Source organism: Acanthopagrus latus, chromosome 9 (genome assembly GCF_904848185.1).
Source record: "Acanthopagrus latus isolate v.2019 chromosome 9, fAcaLat1.1, whole genome shotgun sequence".
Lineage (NCBI taxonomy): Eukaryota > Metazoa > Chordata > Actinopteri > Spariformes > Sparidae > Acanthopagrus > Acanthopagrus latus.
This window is the reverse complement of record NC_051047.1, coordinates 20,339,450-20,356,960: the sequence shown is the minus strand read 5'-3', so window position 1 is coordinate 20,356,960 and position 17,511 is coordinate 20,339,450. Positions and strand designations below refer to the sequence as shown.

The window sequence follows — 17,511 nt, the reverse complement described above, 5'->3', positions numbered from 1 at the left end:
AAAAATAAAACTTTTAACAGCCCATCTTATTTAGAATTCAAAATAAGAACTGTTTAATGTCATTAAGCAGAAATCCGGCAGCTTTTAAAAGCTTCCTGCTGTCCTCAACTACAGTTGTGTGGAGTAAAAAAAAAACATTAATTACAGCGTTGCCTCTGATTTATCCTTCTGTTGTTGGTGAGGCAACAAGAAACGCTTCATTTGAATGTTATATTCTCAAGTCAGACCAGGTTGCTGAAGACTCCGGATGAAATCCATGAATATTAGAAGTGGTGATAGACGCCTGTTTGTTGTTTTCCCTTATCTGTTTTCTGCTGATGACACTCGGTCCCGTCAGCAGCTGAGGAGCTGCTGGGCTGTGATCAAACCAGACCGTCTCCACACTGGCACTGTGTCTGTGTACGTCTCCAGAATGAGACTGTATAATCATAGTAGGTCACCTCATGAAAGAAGATCTTTCCCTGCTGTAAACTCAGAGAAGAAGAATAAAGCTAAATCAAATTCAGTCGGCTTCATGTCTGATAATACCATCTTTGGAAAATGTCGACTAAAACAATGTATTGTAACAAGTATTCACTTCTATACTCATCAGCGTCTTATTTGAAAATACATGAGGGGAATTTTTGTTGATATGAAACTTTGCTTAAATTCACTGCTGCCACCTGCTTCTGAGCACACAAGCATGAAAAAAATGTAAAGAAACTCATCTTAGGTTTCAAATGTGCTCTTTCACTCTTCATTTTTCAATTTCTCTGCACCTGAAATCTACAAAGTGTTGTTTCATTAAAATGCTGGTGGTGTTTTCAGTGGTGTCGGTCAGCGTTTGGCACTATGGAGGCTTGCGACTAATGTGTTATATATGAAACAGTCTCGTAAAATATGCTGTAAGCTTCCCTCTTCTGCTGTGTGAGGTTGTATAGCCTCTGAGGCAGGCGGGCTGCTGATGTGGACGACACACACCGGGATGCTCTTCTTCGTATCTGCAAGCTGCGCACCAACAATTTCTCACGGGACCGAACTCAATGTAAAACTAGGCAAAAATCCGATTTACGAAACAACAAAGTCGAAGTTACCTTCTTTGCACGCTTTATTTATGTAATTATTTTTTCTTCATGGCTACCAGAAAATTGACCCAGGACTCATTTCCAGTAAATAGGACAGGCGTTTGCATATGCTGTCTGCACATTTTGTCTTTTTTTTTTTTTTTTTTTGGGGAGGGTGGGTTATGCAAGCCCTCTTTCACTGCTAATTCCATCAAAGCTTTGGGAGCAGTTCTAATTGGGCGTCTCTATTTTTGGTTGTCTTCCAGCCCTGTTTTGCTGCCTTTGAGTAAAGGCAGCGCAGCGAATGTAAAGCTGTGTGATAACAGGGCCATTCGCCACAGTACCGAGTTTGACCCTGCAACCAGCCTCCATGACGGATGTGAGATGATTCCTAGCCCTCCAGCTCAGCACGACACACTCAGCACAACTTAAATACACTCTCCCAATCTCTCTCCCTCAATCCGCGGCGCTCCCTGTCTTCTTCTCCATCTCTCTCTCTCTCTTTCTCCCTGCGTCCGTCTCTGTTACCCTACAGATCGGCTCCGTGCTGTATGCTGTCTATTTAAAGCTGGTGCCATAACCACCCACTGCTTCTTTAAGAAGTGGTGACTCACCTAAACAGATCAGCCGAGTAGACGCTCTCTCTCTCTCTCTCTCTCTCTCCCCCCGTATGTGTGAGTGAGCGTGTGTGTGTGTGTGTGTGTGTGTGAGTGTGTGTGTGTGTGTGTGTGTGTGTGTGTGTGTGTGTGTATGTGTTGGTGTGATGTTATATCATCTCAGCTTTAGTTCTACTTTGCCAGGGCCTCCTCTGTTTGGTGACAAGTGCAGCTGTTTTCTAACGATATCACTTGTCTGTGTGTCAAACTGGTATCTGCAGGATCCCCGGATTAATGCACACACACACACACACACACACACACACACACACACACACACACACACACACTCGCACACATAGACATACTCAAACACAATCTGTGCACTTAGTGTTACTGAGTTATGTGCTATTCTGGGTGCATCCAGGGGACTTCCATCTTATGGGAAAAGCAAATGAGTGAATTTGCATTTCCCCTACTTTGCCCGGGTAATGGGACGTATGCGCGGGACTGTATGGAGTGTGGATGAAGGTTGCGTGTCTGAAAGGGCTGGCTGCCAATTAGAAAACAAACAGGGCAATACATATGGCGTGTTCTGTATCTGTGGCAAGAGCTCGCAGGCAGCCCAGGCTGAGCAGTTTTTCACCGCCATGGTTTTGAGTCTTCTCCCCCTGCTCGCTTCTTTGCATTATTAAATAATCCCTGAATAATTCACCGCCTTTCCGTATCAAACAAATATTTTTGCAACTCGCACCTACGCATAGGTGAGGGGAGGGTGGCCGCACCTCAACGTATTTAATCCAAAGGAAGGCGACGTCGTGTCGAAAGGGCTGTGTTTGTTTATGATCTGATCACTCGGTCCAGCCGCGGGCTGGAGCTGCTGTTTGCTACTGAACGTCATGAGTCATGCAGAGTTTATATCATCTCCTTAAAGACATACGGTGGACTGTGCTGTCAGTGTGCTGAGATAGAGGTAGAGATATGCTCTTCTCTTATGTTGACAACAGAGAGCTCCATTGTGGCAATCCCATGCGTACATACGTGGACAGAATCCATTGTTTCCCAGTGTGGTATTTGGGCACACTGTCTCTTATTTTATATTGCATTGTGTCGTCTAGACATTTTTCATCCAATGTTCTTGTTGATTGTTTGCGTTCCTTTTTTGTTGCATGTCTTTCCATGTAAAGCACATAACAGGGTTTGACACGAGCTCGCCAGCTGTTACGACGCAGCATCTCACCCCCACCCCACCCCACCCCAACACACCCTATAGCACGCTGGCATGTCCCGACCCCTTTCACGTGCATCGCTACAGTATGTTACCATGCAAACTCTGCATGCTGAGGACACTCAGACCGCACCTGAGCGATGATAAGCAACGTCCAAATCCCAGCGATGACGACGCGATGTCATGGCGGGCAAAAGGACCGACTCGTGTGCTAACTTGTTAGTCACGCTTCGATGCACAGTTTAAAGAGGACTCCAGGAAGCCCGTTCAACGCGCATGCGCACACTTCGCACACACACTGAACACAGAGAGAGAGAGAGAAAGAAGGCACACACACTTTTTTTTTGCACATTCACAGAGAAGAACACACAGCCGCTGAGTGCTTAAAAGGAAAGCGGCTGCATCATTTGGTAGTCTGACAGGAAACCTTTGGTCGTGTGTTTATTCGAGGTGACTTCAGAACGGTCTCCTCGTACAGTCACATGATTTATGAGCACTTAAATGACAGAATTAGCATCAGGCTAACATTTTGGAAGTAAAATTCAAATTAAAGGCTCCAAATTAAAAACTAAAATGCATGTGATTCACTCCGTCATATTATGGGCCACTGTTTTATTCATGACTTTGCTTTTAAAATGTGTGTCCCACTGTAAGCTAAAGCATGACGCTTGACACAATTACTAGTACCGCCCCAAAAAGCTTATGGAAATTATTCACTTTTTATTTCTTTTTAGGTTATAGAGATTTTTAAATTTTACAAAAAATTGTGCTGAGCGTATGATTTAGAAGATTAAAAAAAGTGGACATTCAGCAAAGCCTGAACCACAAATGTTTTCCTGAAAGCACCAGCTCAGAGTACAGAGTTAGAGTTAGAGTCAGAAAACACACATACAGAACTTTATTCAGTATATTTAGAATTCAAATAGAAAATGTATGAAGTTACGGCTGATGAGAACAGTTGTAGCAGTGATGATTTCAAGATATAACCTTTAGTGGAAAAAAATGTGTTTTATACAGTACAGTCATATATGCTAGAAGTGACATAACAAATGTGTCTTTATGTGAAAATAATGAAAATTTGAAATCAGAAAATTAAACAAGAAACATTTTTCAAACCTGATCCCCTGTGGTGATGTCAACTAATTAACAGAGTGATGATTTAATTGCAAGCATAGTAAATGGAATAGATAAACTGTGAACACTGTAAATAAAGAAAAATCACAAAATGCTATTTTTTATGTATTATATAAAAAAAGGCATATTGTACTTTTACATTTCTGTTCACTGCATCTGGTGGAAAAAAAAAACAATTTTTTAATACTTCCATCATTTCTGTAATCCTGTAAAATTCACTTTTTATTCTCTTGTTTTAAATATCACATTGTTTATAACTTGTTTGACTTAATATAACAAATTTGTCTTGTGATGTTGAAATTTCCTTGTTAAGAGAGAAGATCTATTCAAAGACAGTAGCATCACTGGTACTTTTCATTTTAACAGCACTGGCAAAAAAAATATTCTCACTTATTTCAATATGAGTACAATGTGAAAAAGTTAGTCAGATACAACAGACACATTTTTTCTTAAATGCATAAAATATGTATTTGCTATATTTTTCTAGTCATCGTCTGTGACATGTCGATATGCATATTTTTCTTACATTGTTTTTTGTTTGGCATTTCTATTGTTTATATGGAAAAAATTATTTACAGTAAAAAGGAAGGTCCATTTTTAGGATGTGTGCCTGCAGCCAAAAACACAAAATAATGCCTGAGAGATCTTTACGAACAACCTCTAAATCTGCTGGAGATGTTCTTCTAAATAAAGGAACATTAAGTGGAATCACAACAGCTTCTTTCGTGGGGGCCAACCTGTACACAGACCTTTCTGGCTCCATGCCAAATATTTTGGCAGCAGAGCCCGACACGGTCCATTTATTAGAAAGGTGCTGGCTCATTATTTAGCAAGACGGAGCGAAGGGGGACTCCGGGGCGAAACACTCAGCAGCTGCAGCCGCTCCCTCGCATGCAGTAAAGTTTGCAGCCTCATGTGGGGGATCTCTCCCTCTTTTTGAGAGCAGCAGACTTTTTCGGTCCATAATTTATACATTTACCTTACTTGCTTCTGCGTGCGTTGGCCTCCTGCATTTTTTAAAGGCCGGGTATTGAGGGATTTTCTGTCATGCTCTCTTGCTTTGTTCTGATCACGCAAGCTGCCTGCCATCCCACATACGGGAACACTGGCAAACGCAGAGGCCTAACTCATGCCACCTAGCTGGAACAGAGACACACACACACACACACACACGTGTACAGACACACAGGCACAGTATCATACCAACAAACAGGAAACACACACACACATAAACACACACAGAGCTGAAGGCCCGCTCCCTTCAGCTGAGAGTCTGGGACTCAGTCATGTTCACAGAGACACAAACCGAGCTGAGCCCATCCATGTGTGTCTCAGCGAGTGAAGGGGTGTTGAGTCTTCCTCTCACACCCGTGCATGCAGAAGCAGTCTACCTCCCCTGCTCCCCGCGGAGGACACATGGCAGACGAAAATAGAGGGAGAGGGAGAGCCCGACATGAACAGATATATAAAAAAAAGAAAAACAAAAAAACACTGAGAGACAGTTCCAGGATAGAGTTATACTACTGAAATTTTCTCTCCAGTCGCACAACAGTTCCTCACATAAAAATAAGAGCAAAAACAAACAAATGTAAAGTCAGGATCACTTCAACCTCTACAGCATTTACACACATGATAATGTGGTGCATAAATTCAGCATCCACCTCTGACATGGATAAAAAAATTACATGATAAAAAAATACAGCAGGAAGTGCTTGAAAATGGCTTCATGTATAATAGAGACTTAGTTTTATAATCAGTTCACCTGTCATCAGATCAGAATTAAATCCATTATATTATGGCAGCAGGTAGTGTTGAATTCAACTGGCACTATGAGTGAGGGTATGACAGTGAAAAGTTTATTTCAGCAGTTGCAGGATGTGAATGTGAGTGTAAATGAATATAGATTATTCACACACAGTTCTGTGTGTCGAGCAAATTAATGTTAAACTTAAATCCATGGATCAATAGAGATATGATGAGAATGCTTCAGCAGCAGGATTATTATGAAACAATTAGAATAAACTAAAATTTTTGTCAAGTTAAATTTTGAGTTGCTGTTTTTTTTTCTCTCTCTACAGTTTAAAAGTTTAAAAATAAAGTTGTTTTTTCCCCCCAATGTTTCTGAATATTCCGGTGGCTGTTGTGTCATTTTAATGGAGACACAGGGCGTCACTGATGATCACAAAATGTACAAATCTATACAAAATTTCAGTAATTTCATGTTATATGATTTTTTATTAATTAGAATTACACTTTTAATTATGTACTATTTGTATTCTTTGGTGACTTATTTAATGGCCATAGAATGCAGGACCTACAGTTTTCCTGATGTTGTTGAACCAGCCCGTAAAGTAACTAAGTTAATCACTATGTAGACATTGATCACAGCTCATAGATCTTGCATGTTGTGTATTATTAAAATAAAATAGAATACTGATTTAAAAAGCTACACTTTCATTGTGTGTTTATGCTTCAGTAACAAACAACACTGTGTAATTTAAGAACAACCCTGTGATGAAAAAGGAAGTAACAATGTAATGTAACAAAGTCACGACTCAGCTTTGTGGAGGCTTCGTTTTTAAAATGACACGGATCTGTCCCGTTGTGAAACTCTCATTTGTAATTATCCTCATCCCTATAACTGGATTTATTTTTATTTTTTTAATTTTTATTTTTTTTAATATTCTGCTTCTCCAAACATATGCCATAATATATGCCCAATATTTTGCCATAAATTGCCATTACTTATTATTATTTTCATTGTTTATTTCCTGTAGATTAACTCACTGAGACACTTGTCTTTCTCAGTCTCTTTTACATTTGTTCATTTTTGTGCCACTTTATTTATAATATGTTTCTTTTGCTACATTATGATTTATAAACTATTGAAATGAATTGAAAATGAGTTCATACATTTAGACACAAACCATCCAAATTCATAGTTCCTGACTGTGTTTTTTTCTCCTATCAGCCTTCTGCAGTGTCAGAGTTTTATTATCTCTACAATACAGTTAAATCACAATCATAGCCGGGGATCATAACTTTCACTTCTTGAACTTATTCGTCCGAACAGAGACACAGATTAATTTTTTTTTTCTTACGTCCGAAAAAAAAAGTCCCCAAAGGACAGAGACGCCCCCGCCTCATCGTCCTGCTCTCTCTCTCTCTCTCTCTCTCTCTTTCTCTCTCCCTCTCTCTCTCTCTCTCCCTCCTCCATGTGCTGTCATCCAGATTCCCTCTCTAACATGTAAATTTAGGTCAGGCCACAGTCTCCTCTCCGGGCTTCACAGGAAAATGTGGAAATGGATTGTTTCACACCACTTAATCTTATTGGGAGAGAGGGGAGAGGGAGAGCGAAAAACAACAGGGACTAATGTGGAGGGCAAGGAGGGGAGGGAGAAGGAGAGGAGGGAGACGACCGAGGAGTGGGTGTAATTACAAAATAAGAGAAGGAGATGGAAGTAGATGGAGGACGAAGAGGAGTTTAAAGAAGAGAAGGGGGGGGGCAGAAGGGAGAAGAATGTGGAGAAGAGCAGAAGGGGAGGGGAGGCGAGGACAGAGGGATGAGGCAGAAAGACGACAGGAGGAAGGAGGAGGAGCAGAAAGTAAGAGGAGAGAAGAAGAAGAAGAAGAGAAGAGGAGAAGAAAGGAATATGCCACTCACGTCTCATCTCGCTCTCTGCCAGCGTCACAGCTCCCAGTGCTGGCAGCTCGCATACTAACAGACAGGCCATATGGCTTCATTATGAGACACACAAACACACACACACACACACACACACGCCTGCCTCGATGAACTCATAACCATACACTCATCTGAACACACAACGCACACAAACACACAGGTGCAAACACTTGCCTCGAAGAAGAGGAGGTGTGTGACGAATTGAATGAAGGGAGCGGAGAGGAGGATGTAATGGCACGTTGAGTTTTTCTACCTCCGGGGGCTCCGAGGGAGAGCAGAGCTGGCCCAATTACTGAGGCTTACATGGACACACACACACACACACACACACACACACACACACACACACACACACACACACACACACACACACACACACATGCATGTTGCATACTCAGTCACGCACACCTTATTCTCAGCAATCTGGGGAAAAGTGGGAGAACATAATCTTCATTATCAGATGCAGGGAGAGCAAATATTTGGAAAAACAGAAGTGCAAATCACACACTTTATGTCGATAGAGTTACTCCCCCGGCTGCCACACACATACACACACACACACACAAACACACAGTCCTACTGTACACAGACACACAACAAGTGGATACCAGCGAGGACCGATCGTACTCACACACCATGGTGGAGGTGTTTGGGTAGAAGGGACTGTTTGGATGATGGGCTGCAGTCACCACAGTGTAAACCACTTGACACACATTGCAGTCATTAGTGTCATGATCCAGAGGATGGATGATCCTGGTCATGGGTCTCCAGGGGCGGGGCCTGGTGATCTGTGTGTGGATGTGGGGGGGGGGGTGTCCTGGAATCATGGGAGGGATGTATTAACGTGTACAGTCGACAGGTACAATGTGCCTTACTCAAAGTAAAAGTATTGTGGCCTTGATTGCAAAAATGATGTTCTTGAGCAGCTGACTTCTGTGTTAATTGCCGTCGCTGTGCAACAAAGGCTACCTCCAGCTAATAACAAGTACGTTAACTCAGTGCAGGTGGCGTTGTGTTGGGCGCAAAGTGAAAACACTTGGCTACAGTTGTAATGTGTTTCACCAGGAGCTCCAGGAAGCAGCGTGATTCTTCATCCACTTTACTGCTCTCTCCTCTCTGTGTGATACAGAAGTTGAATACTGCCAAAATGTAACAGTCATTCTATTGGAAGATTCAGGTCCATTTATTTCTACAATGCAGGGTTGTACAACTAACTTGTACAAGTTGTATTCCCTTTATGCTTCAGAGAAAAACATTTTAATCGTATTTCCTTGAATGAATGTGATCGTCCTGTCTTTTGTTATGTAGACTTTATCTGTTGTTCTGTTGTTTGAGTGAAGTGCGTCTATTAAAGAACAGCCTATTGATTATGCATAGCTGGCATTATGATTTTAGCTATAGGTAAAAAAAAAAAAAGAAATTTAAAAAAAAGATTATTATATTTTGTGTATTAAGCTTCTTTTTTCATATTGAATCTATTGTTTTGTTTAATGGTGCTGAGGTTGTTATTTTTTTTTTACAGGTTCACTACATAGAGTTGGAAAAAAAAAATGAAACTCAGAAAGTTCATATTTACTTTATTAATTTGGTAATAATACAAACTCAGAGAGTTATTTGACATATTTCCATAAGTGAATAAAGAAGCCATTATAGAGCACTGCTAGGAGCTGGAAAGGTGGCTCCTCAGAAGGGTCCAGCAAATAGAAACACAGTGAAATCTGATTTCAAATGAATTTGTCCTTTGAGAACTGTTTGTTTATTCAGTTTATTCAGTCATAGAAAATCAATCATGGAACATTTTTTCCTCTCCAAATGTCTTCCCCAAAAACTACACAATGCACCTTTAGGATTGAAAATGTCAGCTAGCTAGATGCTTGTTGGTTATTTCAGTCAAACTAGTAATCGATTAATTGGAGCATTTCTTAATGCAGCTCTTAACTAAAATGTAGTACAAAATCTACCGTGTCAAAATATATAAAATATTCATATAAAAGTAGTCATCCGTCAGCCAATCAGACCATCACTGGTCACACCCAATTTTCCAAACTATGTGTAACCCATTGTTAAACTGCAGATGTCTCAGTGTTAAACCTGTTCAACAAGAGCACAGTTTTTAAGGTTTGAACTCAATAATTTTTCAGGCCTGGTGATGTCGAAGTGTAAAGCACACGCACACACACACTCAAAATGAACGAATGAATAAATAAAATAGCAATGTGTCATTCTGTGACCCCTCAGATATATGTCGTGACACCTTCGGGTGTCCTGAGCCGCCAGCTAGTGAATCACTGCTACTGTATAGACTGTAGATAAAACACGCTGACTCAGTGTCAACTACTTGCAGACTGCACAGACAGCACTTTTTCAGGGTTGGGTTGAGTTTTTCCAAAAATAACTTCTCGCTTCTTGCAGAAAACAATGACTTTTTTTTCCCCCTCGGATAAAACTGTATTCGTCAGGAATATCACATCACAAATTGACCAACTGAGGAAGAAATAAAAAAACGTGGCATAAATGGATGCGTTATTATCAGTTTGCAAATTGGTAGGTGTGCTAATTCACACACCGGCCTGCTGGTCAGTTTTCACAGCTCCCTCTAGAGCCAGAGAAGACTATAATTTCCTATAAACGTGCGTGATATCATAAATGTGAAGTTCCCCTTGAAGCCCTGTATTTCTCTCCCTCTGACTTTAACAACCTTCTGTATGGAAAGATCATCGAAACAAATGCATGTGCCTCCTCAGTCTGTTTCTCATTTTTTCGTCCCCGCAGACGCACAACGTTAATGATCCGTACTTCATGGTGTTTTTAATACCTCTTTGATTGGGCGCAAGATGATTTACCACTGTTGTCTGTTATTGCTCTTTTGTAATCGGCGTATTATTTTGAAATTAGCAGCAGAACAAAGTGTTTTTAATAGGTTTAACAGAGTCCCGCGGAGCAGCAGGCAGACATTTTTATCAGATGATGCGGTGAGTATGGATTTTTCTGTGGTTTCCTATTACAGTACACACCGGCTTATTGAATTCAACTGAGCATGTAATCCTGGAATCGCTGACTCCTCTTCATTGCAAATCACTCTGTAATTCACTTGACATTATAAGATACCGAGTCATGTGTTATTCTAATTCAATGACTTATTTGAATAGCTTGAAAACGTATCAGCGGGACGGTTTGATGGTGCTGCGTTGAATTCACTCAGCGGTCGTGTCTTCGGATGAAAGAGGGTCACGTCAAGTTCAGTGACATTTAAGTCGTAAATAACGCACACTAACACCCAAACACACACACACACACAGCATCCAGAGTGGTTTTATGCTAATAAATCCTTGTCGTGAGGAAACCAGAAAATATACACTGGATATGTGTTTGCTGTATAACAAGGCTGCGCGATGTGCGGTCCATGGGCCGAAGTTGGCCCACAATAATGATTGATTTGGCCCATCAGGTGTATATAGATATATGTAAGAATATAATTAATTAAAAATATATGGATCAATCACTTCTGATTCATGATGTTATATTTTTCTTAAGGCAAAGATGCTTCTCAAATTTGTAGAAACCCTGATTTTTAATAAGGCTACTTTTTTAAATCGGAGCACGGCGGGCAGCATGAGTGCACTGGTCAGTCTGTTAAACAAAGTAGGGACCCTTGTAATACAGAAGTCCTGAGACGGCAATTAAAAAAACAACAAAAAGAGAAACAAAACTAAGGTTTAACTGGCAATTTATTATTTTATTATTTCAACTTCTTTTTACATGTTTTAAAGTCATAAACAGAGGAGAGAAAACAATTCAGATCACACTTAGAAAATGGATCACAACACAATACATTACAATACAATAGATGCTTACTTTTTGTCGACATGAAATTGAAGTTTTGTCCCTCCAAGGGGAAAAAGTCCTGGCACTCCTGGTGCACAGACAGCAACAAGACATTACGCTGTATCTACACGTAGTTTCACATTCATATTGGAACATTAAGGACCCAGCGTTCCCTGGCTCTGTCTGCACAGCATGTCCCCCAAATTATTTGGCATTAAAATTGTTTTCAGCCAAAAACAGTGTGAACTGAACATTTGTTCAAACTGCTCCCCGTGTTGACAATGGCGAACGCTTTACTGACCCCCTGTTCCCATTGTTCAGGTTAATTCATCTGGGCCAAGTTATAGGGGACGGATGAATTGAGGCTGATGAAAAGAGAATGGAGCCCTGCAGTCTCAATCACCACCGGGACGGGTGCTCTCATGGTTCGGGGTGGGGGGCGGTGCCTGTTGCCAGGAGACTGGCCGGATCCGGTCTGGAGGTCCCGCTGTTATATTGGACAACACGCTTGACCCTCAGGTGACCCCGAATTGGCCCCTGACCCCAGTAGTCACACCTAATCAATGCAGCCATGCTCACGCTGACTGCAGGGAAAGGTTGGTGCTGCCTACCTGCTGGTCGAGACACAGGGCGGCGGGCGGCACCGCGGATCAATATCATACAAAGTGACATCTGCAACTGTTTAAAATCACATTTGGTTTGATTACTCTTTGATATGTTGTCATCAACGTGACATGTGGCATCTGGAATATGCGTTTTAAGTGGTTCCCTACTCCCGCTAAGGACTTTTGGAACCTGTGAAATAAAACAATGGGGAAAAAGTAGGATATTTTATATTTTCCAGTACAGATTGTATGTGAACTCATCTGTAGCCATACTTATTGTAAACCTTAAGATCTGATACAATATTACTTAATAAAGTGGATCAGAAAATGGGTCTATTCATACTACAGTAGAAACAACTAACAACAGTAGTTCCAAGGCTGAGCAGTCTCCCTGTGTCTGCAGAGCGGCCATGTTTTTTTTCCCCTTTAAGGGCCGTCCTGATGTCCCAGTGGTTAACATGTTGTCGGTCGACCAGACGACTGCAAAGTCTTTGGTTTGATTTCAGCGGGGAACTTTTGTTGCATGTCATATCGCTTTCTCCTGTCTGTGTTTTCCCCATCAAACTATCAAATGAAGGTCCCACTGCCCAGTAACCTTCAAATCACCATCAAACTATTCAATACAGGACAAAACGCCAAGAAGAAGAAAAAAACCCTGCCGAGCGCTCAAAGCGAAGGGATGAAATGATTCATTTCCAGGCTGTGATGTAGTGTGTAGTGGCTATAACTGCATTCATTTATCCCCCACCTCATAACAATGCTGTCATTGCTCTCAAACTACACAAATACAACAGGGTTTCTGATCATCTCGGGCAAACAAAAAAACAACAGGTTTTAAAGTATATTCCTTGAAAGCGCAGTTGTGAGTGCTTCAAAACAAATATAGCGCACGTCTGCCAGGCGTGGTCCGCCGAATGTGAAACTCTCGCTCCGGCCTGTCACCAGTCTGTCAGCAAATACAAACCAGGCACTAATCTCATGGATTTCTTCATTCTGTGGCATGACATGAAGAGAAATAGGACGACACGCCCAGTGATCTCTCAGATTGCTTCAGAGTGGCCAGCTGTCTCAGACGGTTCAGACTGGTGGGACAGAGAGGACAGCCAGACACACTCTGTTAGAAAAACAGCAGATAGACACAAACTGCTTGTGATACTTGAGTAATTGACTATAAATGTACAGGGATAAAAGTAGGAAGCAAGTCAAGCGAAATGTACTCTGAGCACATCGCTGCGTTTGTTAAATTATGGGGAAAGCTGGGTAATTCAGTTGCCGGTCAGCGGGCCAGATCTGACCCAGAAGAAACTTCTGAGTGGCCCAGATAATCTGATATGTGATGAAATATTCAAACTGCATATATATTGTATCATGTATGTCTCGCACATGCCGTATATCCTTAAAGATGGGATATGTAAGTCACTGCATGCTAACATTGCTGTTTTTTACTGCAATAATTTGAATTGTTTGGAGTTTTCATTACCGATACCTTAAAAAAAAAAACAGCAACAACAAAAAATGGTTTAAACAGGCCGCTGACAATGTCTGGCCCGTTCTATATTTCTTGGCCAAACTGAATTTGCAAGTGAATAGACTGAAAAATTAAAGAACACCTTCAGGCTAATGTCAATCCAACAGCACTAGTGGATCCACATTATGTCACTGAGCCCTCACAGTGAGTCCAAACCAACGATATGTTCAGTAAAAAGAGTTTTGGTGGTTCACTTAAAAATGTATTCTTAGAAAATACAGTCAGTATTGTAAACCAAGTATCACAATGTTCAAGTAATGTAACTTGATTACATTCCATTGCTTGGCCACTACCCAACATATTCAATTATAGAAAAAAAATACCAGTGACATGACTTTTATTTAATCTTAACATCGAGTGTATTTGTTTCCACTGACGACCAGAGTGATGCTTTGTGAGTCTCATTAAATGTTGCAGACTAGTACATCATTCTTTACTTTAAAATTATAATCCTGTTAGTTTACTGAATGTATCTGTAATCTAATTACATTTTTTTCCCCTGAAAATTTACCGGAATACAGTGACCTTTTTTCCTATCCTGAGTACGTAAACCCGTTACATGCTGCTACTCCCAAAATTTCACAAATCATGTAAGCCTTAACCAATAACAACATAATCTTTATTTTTGGTGCATTATTATTTTTTACTCTGTAACGGATACATCTTAAAATGTAGCACATGCAATACTTAATAGAAAAAGTAAAGGAAAAGTAAAGGAAAATTGCTTATTAAAATCCCAAATTATAAAAGTGCACAGCAAATGACTTTATTACAGTAATGAGAATAATTTAAATCTTCCAGCCCTGTTTACATCCACGCAAAGAAGTTCTGAGTGATCCTCCGAAAGCAAACAACCGCCAACACAACCTCAAATGAAGTTTACTCACTGTCGATAAAAGTGAATCAATCCAGAGTCAAAAACTGGACGACATACTCCTGCCACTAAAAATGCTCACACAGTAATTGGTTTAAAATGCTAAATCCCGCTTTATCACATCCCAGATTAACGGATTTACTTTTGTTAAATCTCGTTTGAGTGACATTTAAACTTTTACAAGATTGTAAAGAAAAGAGCTCCCGCGAGCCGTAATCGTACTCAATAAATCAAAACTTTCTGCATAAACACATCTGGGTTTATTCTCCTAACACTGTACAAGCCATTAGGGCATCTTCTGACTATAGGATGTTATTGTCGAGGGTTAATGGGTTCTGCCCTTCTCGGTCCCCTGTGGTCCGACCGGGCCAGGCTGCTCTCCGCACGCTGCTGGCCATCCGACATATTGCTCACAAGGCTTTTTTTCCCCCAGGTTCCTTTGTGGAAATGCCACCTCATTTTATAATTCCCGAGATGATGAGATGAGATTTGTGACCATGATGTCTGCATGTTAAAATGTTCGATAATTCCCTCAGAATTATTCACAACAAATCACCACTAATATCTAAATTGAACTGCTGATTGTTTCATTTCATGTATTCCACCATCAGATTTAAATGTTCGCTGCGATTGTTCCCTTTTAGCTCACAGACCTGAAGAATAATTTTCTGGTGCACTGGAGAACCTCTCTTGTTGTGGCTCCGCACTAATTATGGCAGCCGGACGTTCGAGTTTCCTGCACAAAAGAAAGTTTCCAGTTATCGTGGCTGCAAAAACCCAGAATGTGGAACAAGAGGAGACGAGCTGGCAGAGATCCTCTGGCAGAAATCTAATCTGTTTGGATAAACACAACATGCAGCCAGCGCGGACAACGCCAAGTGCTCCTCCATATTGAGTCCATACGCGGATTTCTTTCGAGGGCCTGGTCAACATCCGGCTTGTTTGTGCCTCGTCTTTAATGTTCGGGAACAGCTGACTGCGTGTTTACGCGTTGCACATTCCTTTTTTTTTTTTCAACCACATCAAGTGATGGAGCTCAGTGAATGTTGCCACAAAGAAAACAAAAAAAAACACGGATCTATTTTCACTTTGAACTCTCTCTTTTTTGTGGTTGATGTTTTTAAGTAAGCATACGAAACCGTTACTCTTTTAATAATTATTTTTAAGATGTTTTATAAACATTATTGTTGTTAGTTTTTTTACAGTAGTAATTGCACTTACAAAGTCAGAAATAATAGAATATGATTTGAATTAAATTCAATGACAAAACTAACGAAACAAACACTTTTATCAGCATTTTTATCAGCAAATTCTTATTTTAAAGTCCCCCTCTAGTCTAAAATGCATTTTTCTTCTGGTTCCTGCAGTTGAATGTTTGAGCTTCACTGTGTAAAATGACGTCTACGTAGAGTTTGACACTAGAATTTTTTTTTTTTTCACAAGTGTGAATTTTCTCTTTGCTTGTTGAAAATCTGATTTTAGGAGGCGGGGCCTTCAAGGTTGATTTGTGACATCACAAATAGTTTGGAAGCCAATACTGGTCCAGTATTCAGCATAAACAAGATGTTTGGACTTGAAGCCTCCAGTGCCGTGAGGACGAAGTCCCCAGTGAAACAGGAGGCATCTTGTGTCCAGCAGTTTAATTTGTGAAACATAAACAATTAGTTGCATTTTCATATATTCTGTTATGTTTTAAATGTGGAAGAAGGAGTAGGTGCCATTTTATGAAGGATTTAACCGTGTGGATTATACTTCTTTTTTTTTTTTCTGTAAAAACCGTGACGGTAACATTGGAGAATTATTTGCCTGACTTAATTATGTTCACAGAAAGTCTATAAATAAATACATGAAATGATCGATGAATGAGGGAAAGTTAGCTGAGACAGCCTTACTTCACAAATCCCACCAATCTGAGGGAGACGGATGCCCCTTTGACATAAAAACTACTTTTTGCGGCGCACTCGTTCTCCCTTTTCCTGTAAGAAGATTTGAAACGTCGCTGTGGATCTCTTCTGGCTGGTCAGAACTGCAATTGCGGGTAGATTTCCCCTCCAGATATAATTTATCAGCATAAATCAGCCATGCTATTGGAATGATTAGAAGGTTTGTCTTGGCTGCAAAGGCTACAGAACCCACCCACCTTGCCAGCTAACCAATCTATTCACCTGACCACAGCACCTCTGCTCACATAAATCTGTTGCTCCGCTCCTGCCTGCTGGCCCTTTTTTTTTTTTTAACATTGTGTGTGCGTCTGTCTGTGTGGTTTTATGTTCTAGTATATTTGCATGCATGCATCTCTAGTGTGTGGAGAGTAAGAGTACGACCCAACCCAGTGTGTCCCGGACTGAAATGTTTCTATCTTGGAGACGGATTGGAGGTTTCCTGATCCGGGGCGTGCCATGCACATCCATCACAGCGGCGGTCTGCTTTCCTGGTGATTTAGGACTTACCGAAGCGGCCCTGCCGGTCACTGTGCTCTGACCACAGCCATTCCATCACCCTCCCACCTCCTAGTCTTAATATCACTGCACAGACGGCCAGGAGGCTCTCTGTATCTCCCTGTGTGTGTGTGTGTGTGTGTGCGCGTGTTACTGTTTCATCAGCAATACTGATAAATCTGAACGCCAGAAGTTAGAATAAACTGAAAGATGATGCAATAAAGTTGGTGTCTATAAAAAGATATTTAATCTTGACTCGGTTCTAATATGACATTTCCATCAGAGTTGTTTGGTATAATCACTTGCTGCCATCCTGCTTCCTGCACGGTGTCCCGAGACGGGCTAACAAACAGAAACGCTGAAGTCACTCACAGCTGGGGGCGCTGAGTGGTCACCCATAATGACATCATAGTCAACAGTCTGCGACATTAATGTGTTTTTGTATTAATTTAAATGGCCAGAATGACTTAAAGGAAATAGTTATGAACAACAAGGTACAACAATTTGATATGTTTTGCACGACAAACTTGACCACAGATACACTGTATGTCTGAA

At 40.9% G+C, this 17,511-nt stretch overlaps 1 long non-coding RNA gene across 1 annotated transcript in view; it reads left to right on the top strand.

The window, feature by feature from the left end:
• The window catches only part of LOC119026195, a 29,244-nt gene extending 12,039 nt beyond the window's left edge, over positions 1–17,205 (top strand). The window contains exons 3-4 of the long non-coding RNA XR_005077066.1: positions 10,836–10,942; positions 15,163–17,205. This is a non-coding gene — a long non-coding RNA (uncharacterized LOC119026195). The remainder of the gene's footprint in view (positions 1–10,835; positions 10,943–15,162) is intronic.
• Positions 17,206–17,511: the final 306 nt, after the last annotated feature.